The sequence below is a fragment of the Vespula pensylvanica genome, chromosome 21 (genome assembly GCF_014466175.1).
Source record: "Vespula pensylvanica isolate Volc-1 chromosome 21, ASM1446617v1, whole genome shotgun sequence".
Lineage (NCBI taxonomy): Eukaryota > Metazoa > Arthropoda > Insecta > Hymenoptera > Vespidae > Vespula > Vespula pensylvanica.
Genome location: NC_057705.1, coordinates 140,875 through 147,542, shown reverse-complemented (window position 1 = coordinate 147,542; position 6,668 = coordinate 140,875).

Below are 6,668 nucleotides of genomic sequence, written 5' to 3'. Positions count from 1 at the left end.
CGGGCCGACGCATCGTTCATTGGCCGACACGTAGTCTCGTAATCTTGCTATTTATCACAGGATGCGCGAGAGCGCTGGTAATCTTCGCAGCGTTAAGCCAGTCGCGACTTTTGAAAGATAAATAAGCGGCAATGAGCAGGGACAAGCTTCGCGTCTTCTTTTTCAGGGAAAGGGAAAAGGTGGAGAAGAAACTTGGAGCATCGATTGCGGAAGGACGTTGTAAAATAAGATCAACGTAGGCTCGCGATCGGCAAAAAAGATCGAGCATGTTGTGTTACATTGTCCGATATAGATATCTATATATATCTCGTTAATTGTAATTTAATATACTTCATTTCTCTCTTATTTCAAGAAAATCAACGCAAAACTTTCAAGTTCCTTATCTCACGGCGATAAAAATAAAGTAGATGGTATTATAAAGCGTACTTAAATGAATCGACGGTATTATTCGCATACGTGCGTATCGCAGATTCTGACGTTGTCTCCTCTTTTTTCTTCTCTTACTATTACGTCCGGTCGTAATTATCCCTCTGACGTAAATACATGTAAGGTCTTGCCGCGATAGATACGAAGGAGGAGCGGCGGTAGGAGTAGGGTGATATCCAATGGTTAGAGACCGCTCTGTGTGATCTGGATATTGTTATTTATTAATTAGCTAATATCCTGAAAACGTATGAACATTTGTACATGTATTTTGTATCATGAGGTACTTGTGTATGGCATTCATCGAGATACGTTATAAACACGATAATCTCGTATACATTCCTATACGGAAAGAAAACCGCATATACGTGTATACGAATTTACGTGAAACTATACAATCGATCGATCATTAAATTTGTTCTATCGTTTTTTCTTACTTTTGCTTCGTCTTATCTTCTCTTTATCATCTTCTCGTGGCGGCAGTGTGCTCCTCTCGAAAGGACGAATATATTTTTTATATTTATATTTATATATATTTTTATATATATATTTATATATATATGTATATCTATATTTATATTTATATATGTTATACTTATGTATAATACGAGTATATAAATAAATCGATAGTCGTTCGGCTCCGATGTCGCACGCGCGTGTACGCGTCGAGTTGTCCTCGTCTACTCGGTCGATTCGCGACTGGATGGCTTTGATTTATCGCTGCGTACACAACAAGAGTTATTATTTTCTTTCTTACGTCTTGAACGATCGCCTTTTCGAAGGTCGCCTCTATACGACGAAGTAAAGTTTCTGCTCGAATAGGAGATCGTCTGGTTGGTACGAATTCTTTTCGTGCGATAAAAAAGGAAAGGAAATATTTACGTACGTATCTATATAAACGGGAACAGCGATTTTTTCATGTTCCGACGATCGAAATGTTTTTGGTTTTTGATCGTTTATCCTCGGCAAAATTTCCGATAGATTTGATCGATCGGTCGTGGAACACTCGCGGGAAATAAATAAAGCCACACGCAGCTCGTTGATTGGCTTCCACTTGCGATATCAATGGCCTAATATCTTAAATATATATATATATATACACATATATATATATGTATGTATATATGTATGCATGTATATATATATATTTACATTTATATTTATATTCATATATTTATATATTTATACCGAAAACCCCATTCGTTCACAACGAATTAGAAAACATAAAAATGTGATAGACGCGCGTTGCGAGGGTAGTGGACTATACAGCTAACATCATTCATCTCTTTCTACGAGTATCCTTTCGTTTTCTTTTTCTTCCGTTCCTCTCGTTTTTCTTTCGCTTCGCCGTTCACTCTCTTTATCCTTAATAAATCATAGATAGATCGCGTCAATATTGCTTCGTCATCAGGTAGGACGTTGCCTAAGTCTAACTACTACGGCGAGACTCTCGCATACGCCGAGCAAAGTGTAAGTAGCCTTTTAATCGCTCTAAAATATCGCCGTGCGAGAAACGAATGGATCGATTTCATTTTCACTCGTTAGTAATCGCTTCTTCTTTCGAGGAATAAAATAGATCCTTTGCTTGGCGATTTTCGATTATCCTTATCCTTGAAAAGCACATCGATAAAAAGAAAATTTATTCGAAAGGGGACAGAAAAACGAGATAATCCTAATACTTTGTTTTTGATATACAATAATTCTATTTTGCATTCATACGGCCACCTTCGACGCGTTCTATTCGATATGATAGCAGAGAGTATCGTTACTATTACTATTACTATCACTATTACTATTACTATTACTATTACTATTACTATTACTATTACTATTACTATTACTATTATTATTATTATTATTATTGTTGTTATTATTATTATTACTATTATTATTACTGTTATTATTATTATTATTATTATTATTATTATTATTATTATTATTATTATTATTATTATTAATGAAAAAAGTAAAGGAAAAACGTTTTATCGACCTCTTCATTCGGCACGGTAATTTCTAATTTATCGCGAAATACGCATCTCGTAGCAGCGAAGAGAGAAAGAGAGAAAGGATACTTTGCTCGCAACGATCATCGTGCAGGGTCGAAGCGTTGGCGAATCGAGCGATTCCTTTCGCCGAGTCCGCAACGATTTGCTAAATTACAGAATGCTCAAGGTTACGAGAGCACGAGCGGTACTCAGCGTACGTAAGAACGCGCGATAGGTAGGGGGCAGAGACAGAGAGACAGAGAAACGGAGAGCGAGAGAGACGAAGATGGAAATGGAGACGTCGAGAAAGGAAAAAGAAAAAGGTAACGGTGAGAGTGGGACGAAAGGGATGCAAAAGGATTCTCCCTACGATCTCATGGATATTTCATGGAATCTCGCGGATGATACGTGCGACGCAACGCGTGGTAGTACGCTCGTACTCGGTCATTAACTAAATTGGCCAATAAAAACGGACGCGCGTGCGCTTACGAAGAAGCAAAAGTATCGTACAAAAAAGTAGAAACGAAAGGTACATCGCGATTTTGGCCGTGAAAAGGCTCGAACGGCGCTCGTCCTCTTACGAACGAATTATTTTGATTTTATCTGTTACAAGCGCGACTACGACTTTGGAAATTAAATTTTATTCTTCGCGCATGAGAACACGATCGATCGATCGATCGCGATCACGAGAGAACTCGTTTCGTGCCGTTCGTCGAACTTTTGAGAAAAAAATTAATATCGAAATTAAATATTAATGAATCCCGCTCTTTCGTAATCGATACCACGGCTGATAATAAATTAATCGGAGTATCGGAAAAAGGAACGATGGATCTAATTATAACAAACTTTACGAGAAAAAATCAAGTTTACCGCTAAAAAGAACAATGCGCCTTGTATAAGCAACAAGTGGACAATCCAAAATAAGATTCACAAAGGTTTGACAAATAAAATATATTTATGTATGAAAACAAAATTAAATTTATATAAAATAATATACACAGTAATAGTATATCTTTTATATATTCTGTAACTATTTTCTTTTTTCTTCTATCACTTCTCTTTATTAATCTCGCCTCTTCCTTCTTTGTTGCGCATTTAATAGCAAACATCGGGGAAACGACTATATCGATCGATCATTACAAAATATGTATAATAAAAAAGGAACAGAAACCGCGTGTTCTATTATATCATCTTTTCGTAATTTTGACGGTGCGTTTTAAAATTGATCTTTTTCGTGATAAATCGAACGCCCAAAAATTTTCCTTTTTCTCTCTCTCGCTCTCTCTCTTTCTCTCTCTCTCTCTCGCTCTCTCTCTCTCTCTCTCTCGCTCTCTCTCTCGCGCGCGCGCGTTTTCTCTTGCTTTTCATTTTATAATTCATTATATGGCACGTGAAATATCTAAACATGCATTGGGATTATTCAAAAAGAAAAAACGAAAAAGTAATAATACATCTTTCTTTGTTATCTCTTCTCTTCCGTTATTCTTTTTTTCTGACGCAAACGCAATGAACGCAATAAACGCGAATACTTGCTCACGCACGCATACACACATCTCTTTCTTTCTCTTCTTCTCTCTTTTCTTCTACTTCTTTGCGAATTACTTGCTGTTTTCTCGAGGACTTACTCGAGAACGATTCTTTTCGCATAACGTATTTGGCACAACTACGCACGATCAAACGGAATGCGGAGTAAATATCTACGATTCGTCCTTTTTCTTGTAGTTGATAATAATAATAATAATAATGATGACGACGACAATATTATTTGTAAATATAACTAATAATATTATACATAATAGTAATGTGCGCAAGAAACACTCGACAGCTTTTTCCCACCTTTTGTCTTTCTTTATTAACAAAAACGAATATCTCTTCTCGACTGTTTTCACTCGTTCGCTCGCTCGCACGATTCTAAACGAAAAGAAGAAAGATGACGTTCCTCTCCTCGTTAGATTTCCCGCTTTCGCTTTCACCTTTTTAAAATTCTATATGAAGAATATGATAATGATATGAATTACAAATATGTATATTGATCGTTCTCACTTTTTACTCATTATCATATGCACCCTTATTAACGTATCAATTATAATTAACAATTAAATGAGAGTTTACAGTAATACTGCTGATATGTTTTTAAAATTTACGTTGTTCTATGCCATCCGCCTTTTTTTGTGTTTCGCTTACTCTCCTCTCTCCCCCCCCCCCTCTTCCCATCCCATGCTCTATATTAAATTTATATGAACTCTGCTATGTTACGCTTATTACACGATTTTACGATCGGCGGGCATTTTCGAGGAACACGGTGCAAAGAAGTTAAAGAGAAAAGAGCGTCCTTATTTTTTTCTTCTTTTTTCTTCTTATCTTTCTTTTCTTCGATCTCTGGTTCATTCCCTCGGAACAAACTAAGGACGATTAATGTCGGTTCAAGTAAAATTACGTAGTCAAAAGAGAAAGTTATTTTATCTTTTGAATTGAAGATGGTCTGTTGTAAAATACTATACTGTTAAGACAACTTACACAAATTATAAACTTTCTCGGCAATTGAAGACTTTTCGTTTCAAACGAATTTCTGGACGTTATAGAAAATCGTAATTTTTATTCGAAGTTTTTTATTTTTGCTTCTATAATTCTATGGCGAGATGACAAGAACAACAGTAAATAGTAAAAAAAATGTAAAAAGTGATTTCGCACCGCTTAGTAAAAATGTACGCTTCGCTCTATTTTTTATATTATTATTATTATTATTATTATTATTATTATTATTATTAATATTAATATTATTATTGCATTGGCTCTTTCAACTTTTCTATCTTTCTTTCAATCATCGTTAAATACCTGATCATTGAGGTAGTCTGTTCTGGGTGTCATTACATAGTAAAAATGGCAAGAATTCTATATTATTCATCAACGCTTTCGCTTCTCATTTTTCTTTTACTATAATTATAACTAAAAGAATGTAAGAGGATTAGATGTTGTTTGCTTTCTATTTACCTTTGCATATGTATATATACGTATATATATACAGATGCATCTATGTATATACATACATATATATTATATATATATATATACACACACAGACATATATATATATCTATAATATAATATGTACAAATTATATATTACCAGTAGAGCTCGACCATAACGAAACAATTAATAAAATGTGAAAGGTCGAGTATGAATAATCGTAGTTATATACACGTATAACTTTGTAATATACAAGGTAGAGAAAAAGTGGAGAAACAACAAGGAAGCACGAGTGTGAATAAGAAGATATAACGGAATCTAATATAACTAACACTTTTTTGATCGAATAAGCGACGATTAACAAAAATAATTACTTAACAAGATGTAATTTCGTTCTAGCGAAGTGAATGTTTTATTCCTACCGCTCGTCACTCGAAGAGAATTTCTTTGACATCAACGAGGACAACCCGAATTTTTAATTATTCGGAATTCTAACTTTCTTAAAATGATTCATTATATTATAAATAAGGAACAATAATCGAACGAGTCACGATTCATTTATTTGATGAAAAATCGATATTAAAATGATTGACGAGCTATGAACTCTAAAATGAAATAAGTTCGAAAATTTAAACTCGTTCGTCAATAAATCTTGAAGATAGATTTTAAGTAGGAAGCCAAAAGCATATTATAAAGATTTAAAATTAATCAATATTTTGGATCAATCACAATAACGAAAAAAATAGATCGTTAACAACATTAGATCCAAAATTAAGAATCAAACTTTGTTTTCACTTTGATCAAATTGCGATTATTTTGCAATTATGTTATAATTTAATTAGAAAAAGATGAAACTCTCTGGGCAAAATACGTTTATCAATGAATTATTATGCACCTGTAATGAAATATATGTCAAATATTCTAATGATGAGAAAGTAATTTCGTCGAACGAATCGAATAAATTTTTATCGTAAGTTTTAGCATAAAATCGTTCTACCGCGCGGTGCGGTCTACTCTCTGATCCAACTTTATCGTCAAATTTATCAATTAATAATTATTCTACACTCTTATGATCCGAGTTGCATCTTTTTCGATCTATTTTTTAACACGTTATCTCGTCAATCTATATTCAAATATGCTATAATATATATTGTAAAATACAAATATTATTAATATCTTATTATCACTTTTCAAACGATATTTATGAATTCTATAGTTATAGATTACAATCGATATATCTATACATTTAATCTATTATATACAACCGATAAGCTTCGAAGGTTTGACGTCTCG